General features: G+C 34.7%; 1 non-coding gene across 1 annotated transcript; it reads left to right on the forward strand.

Annotated features, from left to right (window-relative positions):
* Positions 1 to 716: 716 nt before the first annotated feature.
* Positions 717 to 827, forward strand: LOC145018859 (small nucleolar RNA R71). The gene has a single exon (XR_013667219.1). It is a non-coding gene; the product is annotated as a small nucleolar RNA R71 (small nucleolar RNA).
* The last annotated feature ends 14,356 nt before the right edge of the window (positions 828 to 15,183 follow it).

Below are 15,183 nucleotides of genomic sequence, written 5' to 3' on the forward strand. Positions count from 1 at the left end.
GATCATTCTTTTCGGGAAATTGTGAGGATAATCTGTTGTTTACCAAAGTAATTATTTGAGCAATTTGGACTTCGAGATTATGGATTGATGCTTGATGAATTCATAATGAAGCTTAATGGTCAATCATCATTGTCTGCTATTCTTTCATCATTTTTGTGTGTTCCTTCAGCACTGCATCAGTATCATTTTGTCTTTTCTTGGAAGCGTCCATAAATCGGGTCAACATATTTTCGAAATCAACTTTCTTCTCGGCTGGTTGTTGCTCTTTATCGTAGAAGCCTCGGCCTGTCTGCTTATATTTTTCTTCTTTTTTGCTTCTTGTATTCATTATATGCCAACCACTCCTTCTTTGGTTTCCTCCAATCTTCATCATATTTATCCCCACTCGAATAGAAAACTTAAGCCTTTTTATATCCAACATCTTCTAAGTTTCAATCCTTACTTAAGTGTGGACCATTATACCTTTCACATCCAAATCTTATAGCATGTATTGTTTAGTCTATTTTTGTCATTTTCCTATCCATTGTATGAAGCATGGCCATTACAACAGCCATGCGTACAAAATTTCACCCCCACTTCCTTTAACTCTGTCGCTTCTTGGATTGTGGTACTCACGATAATTCTTTGCAAATTCTTCAACTAACTCCTTAACTTCCCCCATATTTTTCTTAGTAAGTGGTCCTTATGAATGAAGGAGTTACCATGTCATGACATTAACACCATCAGAAAAGATTGACACTTCTCAACAATCCCTTATAGCGCTCCCATGCCTCATAAAGTGACTCACCCAGCTTTTGCTCAAAATTTGCTATCGCCTTTTTGAGTTTAGCTATCTTGGAAGGTGGGCGAAGATGATTTAAAAACTATTTGCGCATTTGGTCCCAAGTAGTGATTACACCGGGTGGTAATCCCTTTAGCCAGTCTTTAGCAGCCCCCCTTAAAAGTGACTGGCAACATCCTTAGCAAGACTATATCTCTTAGAACATTTGGGATATTGAAATAATATGCTATGTCATTTACTTCATCCAAGTGCTTGTAAGCATCAAAAAATGGTACATCCCTTAGTGCGGCAAGGATGTCTCCTTTCAATTCGAATGGAGCAGTTGTAGGAATTACAGGTTGTATTACGCCACGGCCAGCATCATCTCTAATTTGACTTTTGTAAGCTCACATGGACATATCCGTAATATCTACCATCTCGTTATCCAACTTGTTGTCGGATTCACTTCTATGTGATGTAAATGCGGGCTCAGTATCACATTTGGCATCCTTTGGGTTTGGATCTTGCTCAAAGCTTTCTATCTTGCTTTTGTCCTTTGATGATGTACTCGACTCTCCTACTTTCTATCCTAACTTCTTTCCAAAGACTGATTTGAGTTCTTTGAAAGATGAATTTTTTGGTGTTTCGATCACTCCTGCGTTCTTATCTGTCTTCTTATGAATGGATGAATCTGGATCTTCAATTGGTGGCACCAAAGGTGTACTAGAGCCTCTTGTCATGAACTCCTGCAAAATAAACAAAAATACAAGGTAAAACTGAACAAAAATAGAAAAAAACCTGGAAATTACTGGATTCATGTCGTGAGCCAATAATGCTCACGTCGTGAATTCAGTACAGAAAGAAAATAAACTAAACTGTAAAATAACTTTTTGCAAGTTTTACCCCACAAAAGGATCGATTAATCTAAAGCGAATAAACCAACAATTAAATAAGCCATTCCCCGACAACAACGCCAAAAACTAGGTGCATGCAATTATTTACACCTAATTTTAAATTTATAACCTAACTACTTAACTTACTAAAATGCACCTAGGTAGTGTGCCTAGTCAAATTATAGAATAGTTTGAGTAAGTCGGGTGTCAATCACAGGGAACAGTTTTAACTAATTAATCTACCTACTATTAAACTAACCTAATTTCTAATAAAGAAAGAGTTTTTTTTATCTAATTTTTCAAGTTTTCAAAAACTTAATTCTTTAACACAAATTTAATCAATAAACAAAACACTTTTGTTAGTTCGAATCTACTTTCCCTCAATGGTTTATAAATTAGTTACGATAATTACTGTTGGTTACCAATTAAGATACTATTAACAATTTAGTTCTAAATTTACTAGCATTAATTAATTCATGTAAGTCTATGTATGGTCACACAATAGTTAGCACAAAATCAATTATTAAGTGGAATTGGAGCCATGTAAGATTGATTGGGAAAACACACTTATAGTTATAATATAAGTTCTCTAGCACAGCTTAATTAAATAGTTTAATTACTTATCTAAGATTGGTTTGATCTTATCTCTAATAAACTAGTGTTCATTGAATTATTAGGTATTCAAATTCATGCAGCTTCATATTCAATAACAAAATAGAACAATAATTTAAAGCAATCAAATATTCAATCTGTGACAACCCGAAATTTTCATTTGGTCAAACCCTAAGGTCAATCATTCCAAATTATAAGTCAAGATCATTTTTATTTTTTTTAGCAAATTTAAAGTTCGTTTGATTATTTTAATAAGTAATCTTTAAACGAACGGGTGAAAGGAAGTGTCGTCTCGAGTCTTGAAATTGCAAAACCGCAAGTACCATGTAGTTAAAGAATTGACGGCCAAACTTTTATGTTTGGGCCGAAAATTATTCCAAAAACCGTAAACTCATGCCTTAAGCATGAGTTTACTCCCCAAATTACCACACTTCTTACTTGCAACCTCAAGAGCAAACTCCAAACACTGTCAACTACCATCCTGTCTTTCACTTGATTTTTCGAAACCGTAAGTACTTCTTGGCTTGATTTGTTGTTATATCATAACAACTAGTGATTATACATCTTTTAATCCATCAAATTTCATGTTTTGATTAGATTTCCAAAACACCAAGAACACACACTAGTGTTCTTCGACTTTTAGCTCATTTCAAGCTTCCATATAGTAAGTACCTCTATCCTAGAGTCTTATAAAGTTGGATATACATCTTTACATCAAGGAAATGTCCCAAGAACACCAAGAACAAGGTGTTTACGGTTTTTGAAGCCCCCAAAACCGTAAACACCAAGTAAAGGTGCCAAAGGGTGCCTTAGTCCTTCACAATGCCTTGGGGACATGTCTAGATCCTTCCTTGATGTGTTTATCAGATAAAAAGGCACACAAATCTCCCATTTATATGTGTTTATGGTTTAGGGAGCTCCCAAAACCGTAAACACCCCAAAGCATGTATAAATGACCCAATTTCCTTCCTATGCCTTAGTAACTAACATGGTTCCATTCTTTGATGAGCTAAGGACTTGAAAAAGCATAGGGAATACTAATCTTGTTAGAGAGAAGATCAGTCAGGGAAAAACAAAGAGAACTTTCATCAGGAAGATCATCAGGGAACTCTACGAAAGGATGCGAAGGTCAGTTAGGAGGTAACTGACATGCAGCTTGTCGACCTCGTCTTTCCATATCTATAGAGAAGTTGACAAAATATAGTTAGGAATAAGCTAGATTAGTTACATCCAGTATAAAGTGTTGATATGGACTAGACATGTAAGGTGCACATTGTGTGCGAGTGCATGTGGCGCACACTCATCTTCATGGCATGCTCCAAGAACACGAAGAACAACAAGCATGGTAACCTACTGTTTCTTCCAATTTTCAACACAAAAACCATATAGGCATGTTCGAATATGCTTCCAAAACACAAATAAGTAACCCATGTCATCAAAAACATCACCATTTTACGGAAATAGCTAAAAAGTTAGAAATATTTTTGAATTTCAAAATTTTAAAATGAGGGCCAATGGATGAAATAAACCTGAAATTGAGTGTCAAGGAAGTAAAATTGGTAGTATAAGATGCTAAATTACTAATCTATTGAACAAAAGCTAAACAAAATTTCATCAATAGATAAAAAGCTCAAAAAGCATTAAAATCGAAATTTAGCCTAAATTAGGATGTAGGATTAAGCATAGAAGTTACCTTGAAGTAAAGGAGTCGAAGAAGATGAAGGAATTTAAGATTGGAAGCGGGCGCGCGAAGCGTGTGTCATATGAGTGAGACCCAGTCAAGAAAAATCAGGGGGACTAAGGGAATGTTGTAAAAGTTTAATATGAAGCCAAAAATCAACTTTAATGCTGATCTGGTGCAAGTGTGCGGTGTGCACATTGTGCTCCCGACGCACACATTCAAGATGTTTAAAATTGATAATTTTCATACCCAAAACCTTTAGATACCCTAGATATTAAAAATATTTAGGAGTTTAATCTAATTAAAAGATTAAGAGCAAGGAAGAGATACTTTCATGAAACAATAAGAGATTCTCATAATAAATGTTGCTAGGAAGCAACAATAGAATGTCACAACAAGGAAAACGACAAAGTATCTATTTAACCAAGTACTAAGGAGACATGTTTCTAAGAAAGAAACTATAGTACCCTGCATACAATAAAAAGATTGTTAACCCCATTAGGCACAACAAGTAACCTTCTTATTGTTGTTTCAAGACAACAACCCTGCAACGTTAACCATGATTGACCCGACCACAATTCAGAACATGATTTAGCATCATGTATCTTATGAATTAAGGAATATCAAATCTAATAAGGACGAGGGAAGCAATAAGGAAGGTAGTCAAATGAAAGAACCTATCAATATTTTCTTTATAGTAGATGAAAATCTTTTTAGGGAGACAGGGGAGTAGATACTTTGATCTACTGGACAAAAGTGATAGAGAAAAAGTGTGCTAGTGAACATAGAGTTAAGTTTGCAACATGTACATTCATGGAAGAGCTATCCTCTAGTTGAGTATTTAGGTCAAGGCTTAGGGCATAGACAAAGCCTATGTAGCTCCCCAGGAATAGTTAAAGAAGAATATGATAAAGGAATTTTGTTCTGGAAGAGACGTGGCATAAGCAGCGTATTAATTCAATCATCTGAGCACCAACGAATCATCATTGACTTTCTATACGTTAAAATTTAAGTGCCTAGTCACCATATGACATGATTTGGTCAACTCGAGGATCCAAAAAATCAATGCATATCTCCAAGGGTTAGCTCCCCATATCACTGTCGAAGTTCAATCACATAAGTCGAATGCTTAGGAGAACTAAATATTTAGCCTTCGATATCAAGGACCCTATGCCCCAGAACCCAAGAAGGAGTAAGAATAAGTACAAAGAATGTAAGAATAGGTGGGAAGGAATCATCAAGGTAAATTCTAGTTGACCCTTGTGGAATGAAATAGTCGAAAGGAAGCCTCATGAGAGATCACTGACTCCACCAAGGGGATACTTAGAAAGACTCCTATTATGTAGTAATTGCGGGTTTCATCATCATGGAAAATTTCATAAGTTTAGGTGTAACAACTACAGAAGACCAGGGCACATTGCCAATGTTTGCAAGAATCAACCAAGCCAATAGAAAGAAATATGGGGTGTTAAAGTAAAGAGGTTTAGGAAAATGTCTCATAGGAATGATTATATTTGAACAAGGGAATTGGAAACCCTTGACATTATATTCAACATTATTATATATAAAGATCTACTTTGAATACATGTAGAGATAGACCAATAGTCATAAACATCCTTCCAAAAATCCACACTAATATAAAGATAAAAGGTTTCAGTTTCCTGTTAGTGTAAAATAAGGATAAAATCAAATAGGATTTCAAAAGACAAAGATTAGATTCAAATGATAAAGTTGACGAATTAGAAGTAGGAAAATAAAAAGGAAATTTAGTTGTACCAATAAAAAAGAAAAAGAAATTGATTTCTAATTAAGAAATTGCCTCCCCTAATGAGATTATCATATGGTTCGAAATTCGGGATTAAATTCCTAAACAAGGGGAAAATATGACAATTGGGAATTTCTAATCACCAATTGTCACTAGAGATTAGCAAGAACCAATGATGATAATATAAATTTTCATATTAAAGGAAAAATATGATTTGTTAGATAATAATAATAATAATATGGTCAAAAAGGAGTGACCAAATAGTTATATCACTTTTAATAATATGGTCAATGTATTTGGAGAGCATACAACAACGTGATCCCAAGGACATAACCGTTGTAAAAATCTGACTTCGATCAGATGGGTTATGATTTTATAAAAGATAAAATCAAACGCATAAATAATGTCATTAACGTCAAAATGGCATAAAGAAATTTGTTTTCAACTAACATCACAAAAAGGAAAATGGTAGTGCTCCGAGAGATAAGGACTATGAAAGGAAAATGGTCAAAAATAGAGTTTGTATGAAAGAGATAAGATTTACAAAAAAATATAAACTGTGGATTAAAAATAATATTTAAAATTTAGCAACGCAACCTTAAGGAAAGTTCTAATACTAGTAGAGAGTTACACAAGTATATAAAGAGGGTAAGAAACAAGATTCATATAAGGAATATATGATATTTAATAAAAGTTTTATTGGTGGATGCCAAGTGTGCGCCATGCTCGGCGTATACGTCTAACACCCAAATACATCGAGATTAGGAGACGTGGACCATCAAAAGTTAACATATGCCAAACACTGGCTGGAGCAACAAATCAAGTGTGTGTCACGTATGAAGTGCGCCACATGCATGACCACTATAAATAGAGGTGCTCAGTTTTTTGTTTTCTCACACCCAAAAATCTCTCTTTATCTTTTTGTCATTTTTTTATAAATACTCCCAATGTCATGAAGCCTCGGATGCAATAACTTGGATGCTTCAGAATACGCGAGTAGAGTGAGGTCATGCCTAGTTGTAAGCTATAATATAATACCTAAGAGTTATGTTGCCCAATAGTCTATGACGATGTAATACCTAGATTTTATAATAGCTAAATGCCTATGATAACTTAGTAGGTAGAACTGATACTAGTCAAATATAGGGATTTACACTATGCCTGATCATTACTCTGCCCAAATATCCTGTTATCAAATTAACCATAAGTAGGGTATGTATATGTATCGCAAAATAAAACATATACATATAATCGTTAATAATGTGAGAGCTAGTAAGATATTTATAGATCTATACAGGGATTAATACCCCCAACTATGATTGCTAGCTACAATCCCGACATGATAACTTTCTTATTAATCACTATTCTACGTTAGAAGAAGAGTTGTGGTGGGGAAATCACTAGTCAAACAACGTCGATTATGGGGGCTCATGGTAATACATTACAACCGCCTTAGAGATCTGAGTATCATTATGTACGCCTTAGAATGAAAGAGTTTCCCGGTAGAACCCTATTTCGCCCAAGTTGTTTCAGAACCGGAAAAAAGAAGCGGGTTTTCACACAGCTTGCGCATAGTGCAGGTCCCACTTGTATATCGTATTTGGCCGAAGAAGCATCGGACAGGTTGGAGTTCTTACCTTCTTGGGATTCCATGGACCAAGATCTGCTTTTATTATATGGGCAATACCGATCTACTTTAGTAGATCATATGGATGTAGAAAAAGCTTCTCATTTTGATGAATTGGAAACATCTCTTTTCCATTTCTATTTACCCAGTTCATATCTTTGTTTCATGTGTTCCCCGGAGGAATTCGATCTCTTCACATAATACATTAATATTAGTTAAGTATCCTACAAAGATAGTGAATTAGGATTATAAAACATCCTAAAAGGTAGTAAGATAGGGTTGTTAGATATGCTACAAAGACAGTAAATTAGGATTAATAAAATATCATAAAAGATAACAAGATATGATCATTAGATATCATACAATGATAATAATTTATGATTAATAAAATATCCTAAAAGATAATAACATAGGATTGTTATAATTCCTTAAAATATAGTAAATTGGGATTAATAAAATATACTAAAAGATAATAAGATAGGAACGTAAGATATCCCACAAAGATAGTAAATTAGGATTAATAGAATGTCCTAAAAAGATAATAATTCTAGAGGTAATAAAATAAAACATACAAAACCAGGTACTTAAAAATCATAAAATTAATAGAATGTTTTCAGAATATCTTATTGTACATTTAACTCAAACTAGTGAACTCACTAACATCAAGTTGATGTTTTCAAAAATCTCATGTGTTCCTAGGAAGGAGTAGATATCAATTCAAAAAAAGTTTATCAGCTCGAAGATATGTAGGTCTACATTTAAATAGGTAGTTATGGTTGGCGCTCTATAATTTGGGAAATCTATGTACCGCCACCACTCAACACTTCCGCTAGTGACTGGGGAAGGTGTGACAACCTAGAACATTGTGTTGTATTACTATTCGGGCGTTGGATTTTATATATGTATATATGTACAACCCTATATATGTAGGTTAAGGAATATACCCAACCTAATAGAGTAAGCCCTAGGCTATAGTCGTGCTTTCCAAAGAAAGTACTATTTCGTTATTGCCAATAACTTCGATACCAATTTGTTACACCCCCGACCGTTGGCAGAAACATCAAGGTGCACGACATAAATCAGTTGTCACAATTATTGAATTTACATTGAACAATATTAATATAATATTGTCTTATTACCGAAATAGAAATTACATTGACAATGACTATTGCTAAATCGCTACACACGCTTAACATTTTGGAGTTTACCAAGGTATGCTGCAATAACAAAGAATCTTCTATGAAAACTCTTTCGACCTATTAATAAACTTGAGAATACATTCATTAAGATACATCAACAAAAGTGGTTGGTGAGTTCTACCGGTTTTGATATATTATACTATTATAAGCAAAAGTGTTTTACGAAAATTTATCTGGTGAACCAGCTTTAAAAAATCTACACTTTTCTATAAAAAAATAATAATAATAAATGAGTTGTAAAAATGTATTTAGATTCATTTAAAAATATTATTTGTTCAAATCTGAAAGTACAAAATTGGTGAATATATAAGTAAATCAAACTTATATCAAATTTTCATGGCTCTCATGACCATAATGCATTTTTATATAAAGATTTTTAAAAACTAAATTATATAAAAATAAGGCATGGTACCTTTTTTGAAAATATAGAATAACCAACTTTAATCTTTAAATATCATACAAGAAATTTTGTAGTATACATATAAAATTAATGGATTTTGAGTTGATCAAACTTGTAAGGTTATGTCCTAGTAGTTATTAAGTGTTATCTTACTTAATTTCGAAACCGACACTTAAACAGTGGGGTGAACTCTTTCCACATAAACATGGTGGTTTTGTGCAAAAACAAAGGGTTTATATAAATAACTTATTATGTGTAAGTTAATAAACCTTGTCCAATCGTGTCATGATATTAATTTATTTTTATGTGACTTAATATCTGGTATTGACACTTATCGTTTTGAGTCAAAAACAATCCCACTAAACACAGTCTCTTTCAATTAGTATAAGTGGACAAAAACCCCATATAAAACCAATATCAATTCTATACAGTAACGAAATAAATTCAGGATTTATAATGAGCTCATAATCGAACTGCAAAACATCTACAAGAGAAGTAAAAATGGGCATGCTAAAAGTTCCACAACACTAACATGGCCATGCAATAAGTTCCACACCAACACTTTATCAACTTCATGGAGTAAATAAAATAACAATGGAGACGCCAAACTTGTCTCGTCAGGCAATGGTTCTAGCTGGCAACATATGGGCGGGATGTCAACACGTATAGATCAGTGTCGTCGATCTATGCTTGACGTTTCACATTCCATATAGATTAACGGTTATAACACATACGACATTGAATAAGACATGCAGTCTTAGAGTGGTTACAAAGATAGCCCATTTAGCATAGGAAATGATCCTTACCCATAAAGCTTTTAGACACAAACATAGCTCATATAGAATATCCTAAGCGTGTTGGATCCTAACATTGTGTGCATGCATCCTAAACCTAAACCTTTCTTTGTAAGTTTGTTGAACACCTATAAATCATAGATGTTTATGAAAACTTATTGATTTAAGTCTTTTAGTATTTCAGATCCATATGAGTTAACACATTTCTAAATTTTATTATCTATCATAATGAAATTTTCACAGTATGATGGTTGACAACTTAAAACTTTCTTGATTACTATTTTATAGAATTTTGACCAATAACAAGTATGATGCATTTTATTGTATAAAAACAACAAAATAATCAAAACTTCGTTAACCACAAATGTATTTGATGGATTAGGTGTCTAAGCCCATAACTATAATTGCTATGTACTTGACCTGATAGTAGCATAGTCCTTTTGGGTTGTCTTCACCATAGCAACTTGACTAGATGAATAATGGAAAAAGAGGTTAATTGTGATTTATTAATATGTCATAAGAATAATATACTAATTGAGAAATCATATAAGTTAATTAGTTTGATCTGAAATTATTTTGGAATTAATTTGGTGATCAAATGAGACTAGTTAAGTTAAGGGGACTGGTATTGCAATTATCTAATAGTTGCAAGGTTAGGCTAGTGGATCCCTAAGAAGGGATCGAATATTTTGCAATTGGATTACAACATCCCTCTTCCGAATTGTCGAAGATTGTGTCGTAGCCTTAATATTTCATTTGGATGTTATATTAAGGATTCTTATCTAATCTAAAATTTGTCTCTTTTCTTTTTCAGAAGCCAGGCTCGAACTCCTCCAACTCCAACTCCTCGAACCCACTTTCTCTCTTGGGCATTTGTGGGAGGGACACATTTGATGTATCCAACTTTAATGATTGGATTCACAACATTCGCATGGCCCAAATGTGACAACTCAAATTTTATTCCGTTACATTACCCTGTTTCCGTTAACGGAATATTCCGTGTTATAAAAGTTCCGTTAATTTGAGATCGTAAAATAAATAAATGTTTTATATATTTATATTCTATGTCGTTATTCGTCATAATAAAATAAAGTAAAAGCATGTAAATTACATTTCCATATTAATTTGGAGAAAGTTAATTTTATTACGACCAGTAAATCGGGTGCGACCGAAAGCCCCGTTTAACGGCAGTATTGGGTAGATTTCCACTGAGCTTCAACTTCAACCCATATATAAGGGGGGATGGACTTCATTCCACCCTTTTCACACTCTCTCTATACTCTCTCTCATAAAAGTCCGATTTCGTCTCAAATATGCAAGTTTCCATCTCCAAATCGTAAGTTCTTGTACCCTAGCTTGTTTTACAACCCATTGCATGTCATTATAGCTCAAAAATCATCCAAGAACGCAAGGAGTAAGGAATTTATGGCCCAAGAACACTCTAGGGCCGTAAACCCCTAAAATGATGCCAAACTTGCCTTTAAACTCATCCTTGAGGTTGGAAACTAATTGGGGATTTAGCCTAGGAGTGTTTGAACCATAAAAGCACAATGTTTGGGACATAAAAGAGGGTTTACGGCCCATGCACATGCTTAGGTCGTAAACACCCTCTAAACTTGTAAAATCAAGTTCCAAACACTCCCAAACCACCCTTAGGCTTAATACATAAATTAGGGGTCTCCTATTTTGGGTTTAGAACAATTAAACACATAGAAATGAGGGGTAAAAAGGATTTTACAGCCCAAGCACATGCTTAGGCCTAAAACACTCCCAAACCATGCCAAATGGTAGTTTAAATTCCCCAAATGGCCTTAGACCTTTATTACAAAGTACTAGAATTGAACCAAGGGCTTTCAAAATCAATGAATAGTGGGTGTATGAGAGTTCACGGCCAAGCCATAGAGCTTACGGCCGTAAACTCCCAAGGAGTGGTCCTTTGGACCGTAAACTCCAACGGAGTGCACTCGTGGAACCCTAAACACCCCTATAGCCTTGGATAATTACTTAAAACCAATTATAGAAGCACTAGGGACTTGAAACTATCCTAAAACAATCCTCCCATGAGTTTACGGCCGTAAACTCATGGGGAATATGGCATGCCAACCATGAACTTATATAAAGCAAGTTGTAGGAGAGTAAACTCCTTATTCAAGCCATACGCACCCTTAAATGTTACCCGGACACCCCAAACACTCAATCAAAGTGTTTTCCGCACTTTAGGATGCGTATACTTGTTTAATTGGTATTATATTTACTAATTAGATGTAAACATATGTTATCATATGTTAATAGGTCACAAAGTGTGTCCAAGTCTTTACTTGACACAGAGCACCCAACCGGCACCTTCGTCGGATCCACTTACATCAGGTGAGTTCATACCCCTGAATGAACCTTTTAAATTTTTTAACATGTTATATAGGGGGGGGGGGGGGGAATACAAGTTAAACATGCCAGTTATCATATCAATCACATGTGATTGATAACCCGCATGCACAAGGATTTACCACACTATAAACTGTTTTACCCAGTAGGATACTATAAATGGTTTTCTAAAATGTTTTCACTAGTTCAAAACTCTTACTTATACTGTTTTATCAAAGTTTCATTTTAAACTTGTTTATGAAAGGTTTCCAAAGAATTTCTAAGGGTTTTCAAACTTATTTTACAAAGAATACCAAGTTGTGATTTTCTTAAGTATAAAGGTTTTTCCATGGTTTTCGTCAAGGTTTTCTTTCATGTTGTATACTCTTACTTGTTAGATACCACTGTTTTGCTTCTACTTAGTTTAAACTCCTACTTGATTTTGATTTCACTTCATGATGCGTTTATACTTGCTATCGCCTCTATTTCGCTCATACCTATATTCGCTTATACCTATTAGACGCTCTTACTTCACTTGTTGTCGCTTCTATATCGTGATACGCTTACACTTGTTTGACGCTCCTATTTCACTTGTTAGACACTCCTACTTCACTTGTTATCGCTTCCACTTCACTTATTGATGCCTCTACTTAGAGAACCACCTCCACGTGTTAAACACTCAAACATAGTTAGATGTATGTTTGTGCTTCTATAGGTGCATATAAATAATGATTGAAGGACTTAGGAAGGCTTGTGCGCCCTATTTCCTTTTTTTCGTTCAGATGTGGTATGGTGGGATCGGATGGCCATCCGAAGGTCGTTTGATTCATTAGTTATATATTATGTATACAAGCATATACATATAGGTTTACATTAGTCAGTTCAGTTATGAGTCTCTACCACTAGTTTAGCACTTATAATGGAAACCCACTACCCACTATTTGGGATGCATCTTTGGGACACGACCTTCTTCGTCGTCTAGTTGGTAACCAGAGTCTCCTGTTGGAAGAGCGGAAATTGTGTGTATAGATCTATACGGGATTGACACCCCCCACCCTAACTGCTAGCTATAGTCCACGGCATACCAAGCCAAGGGGTGACAAATGTCATAGTTTATATAGACGCTTGCAGGGCATCAAGTACTCTAGTGTCGGTTAGTTTGGTTACGAGTATCCCAGGTTACCTTATAATTCATGGACTTAAGGTAATAGTATTTTAAACTGTATTTTACACTATATGCTGGAAACCCACTCTCAGAGTCACACTGTTTTTGGAACTTGCTAGCTGTATCTTTCATTTGATACTGTCTGGGGTCTGCATTCTCTGTTTTAGACCCTACTAGCTTTATCTTTCATTTGATACTGTCTGGGGGTTGTATTCTCTGTTTTTAGACCTTGCTAGCTGTACCTTTCATTTGGTACCGTCTGGGGTCTGTGTCTCCCTTTGATTAGACTGATCTAGGCGTGTCATTTGTTCGATACTCTCCTGGAGTCTATGATTCCTTTTGCCTTAGTCAGCAGTCTTCACTGCTGAGGCATATGTTATTTCCCTGATTTCTCTTGCTTTCTTTAATAATCAAATTATGTATTTTGATAATGATAGCGATTAAGGGAAAACTACGTTTTACCACATAACTCCGTCCAGTCTTGGTAGAAGACTTCTTTTATTAAAGAAAATATAGGATTTTTTTGGAAAAGACACTAATTTAATGGATACTCTAAAACTACCACTTTTATTAAAGTTATTTGAATAAAATGACACTAAATACTTATGAACTCACCAGCATTTGTAAAAATGCTGATACTCGCTTTTCAAATAACTTGTATTCTCAGGTCAGCATTAGACAAGTACATTCCCGGAGCTTTTGACGATGACAGTTTAGTACCTAGCTGCACCTATATTATTACGTGTATTATTTTGATTTATTGTAATGTAAACCATGTAAAAATATTACTATTAATGCAATGTTTGTTGTACTTTGATTACTATAATGCATGTGTTGTGATACTTGACATGACGTCATCCACCCCAGAACGTTTCCGCCGTTCCGGTTTTGGGGTGTGACAGATTTGTATCAAAGCATTGTGTATAGTGAGCTAAGTATATCAATTCATAAAAGATATACAACCCATAAACACATAGGGATAAAAGACTCTAACGAAGAATTATACTTTAAAATCTAACCATATTTTACCATAGTATACGAACATCCAGAATCTAAACACTCGAACACAAGTATCACGAGAAGAACAAGAATAAAACTCTTCGGATGTTAAGCACTGCTGTCAAACCTGGACAGTTATGTAATCTTAAGCTGGAATAAATGTAACCTAATCAACTACATTTATTCGAGATGCGATGAACATGTGCTTAGGGGTGATAGTGGTGTTGTAACAAGTCTGAAACTTACCAACTAGGAATGCTAGAGCCAAACATAAAGTTTAAAAATACTATAGGAGTATTTTGGAATACTAAAAGACTCACACTAATCCCAGAATTATATTTAAAAGTGAAGAAACAAACAGTAAATTAAAATACCATAGGGGTATTTTAGGATCCATAGATAACCTTGTGTGGAGAACTAAAAAGATCCTCATTGATATAGCTACAATTACGGAGAGTATACTCCCAAGGTTATATATGATAAGGATCCCATAGTTTAAGAAAGTGTGGTTTCGCTCTACTTCCTTTTGCTCGTTGGGATGTGGATATAGGGTAGTATCACATATTCAAAGGCCTATCAGATCTAAGCCATGTATGATTTGTATACCCTGTGTAATTATAGCAGGACTCGATATGGATCACCCAATGAAATGTTAATAATATCTTATAATTGTTTAGACATTTCCATTCTCGCACGAACCCTCTAGAAAACCCTACCCACTTCGAGACTCGGCAGAAGAGTTGATTCAGACCCAAAGGAGGTTCACCGAGAAGATTTCCAGTACGGAAATAAATGAACTGCGTCGAGACTATTAAATTCACCAAGTGCCTATATCTTTTTAGGGACATCTGTGAGAAATTCGGCAAAACTTCCGAAATTTCCAGTCATCCATCATGAAGTGATGACACCCGGAGTCGGATTCGGAAG

The sequence above is a fragment of the Lactuca saligna genome, chromosome 9 (genome assembly GCF_052625555.1).
Source record: "Lactuca saligna cultivar CGN05327 chromosome 9, ASM5262555v1, whole genome shotgun sequence".
In the NCBI taxonomy this organism is placed as follows: domain Eukaryota; kingdom Viridiplantae; phylum Streptophyta; class Magnoliopsida; order Asterales; family Asteraceae; genus Lactuca; species Lactuca saligna.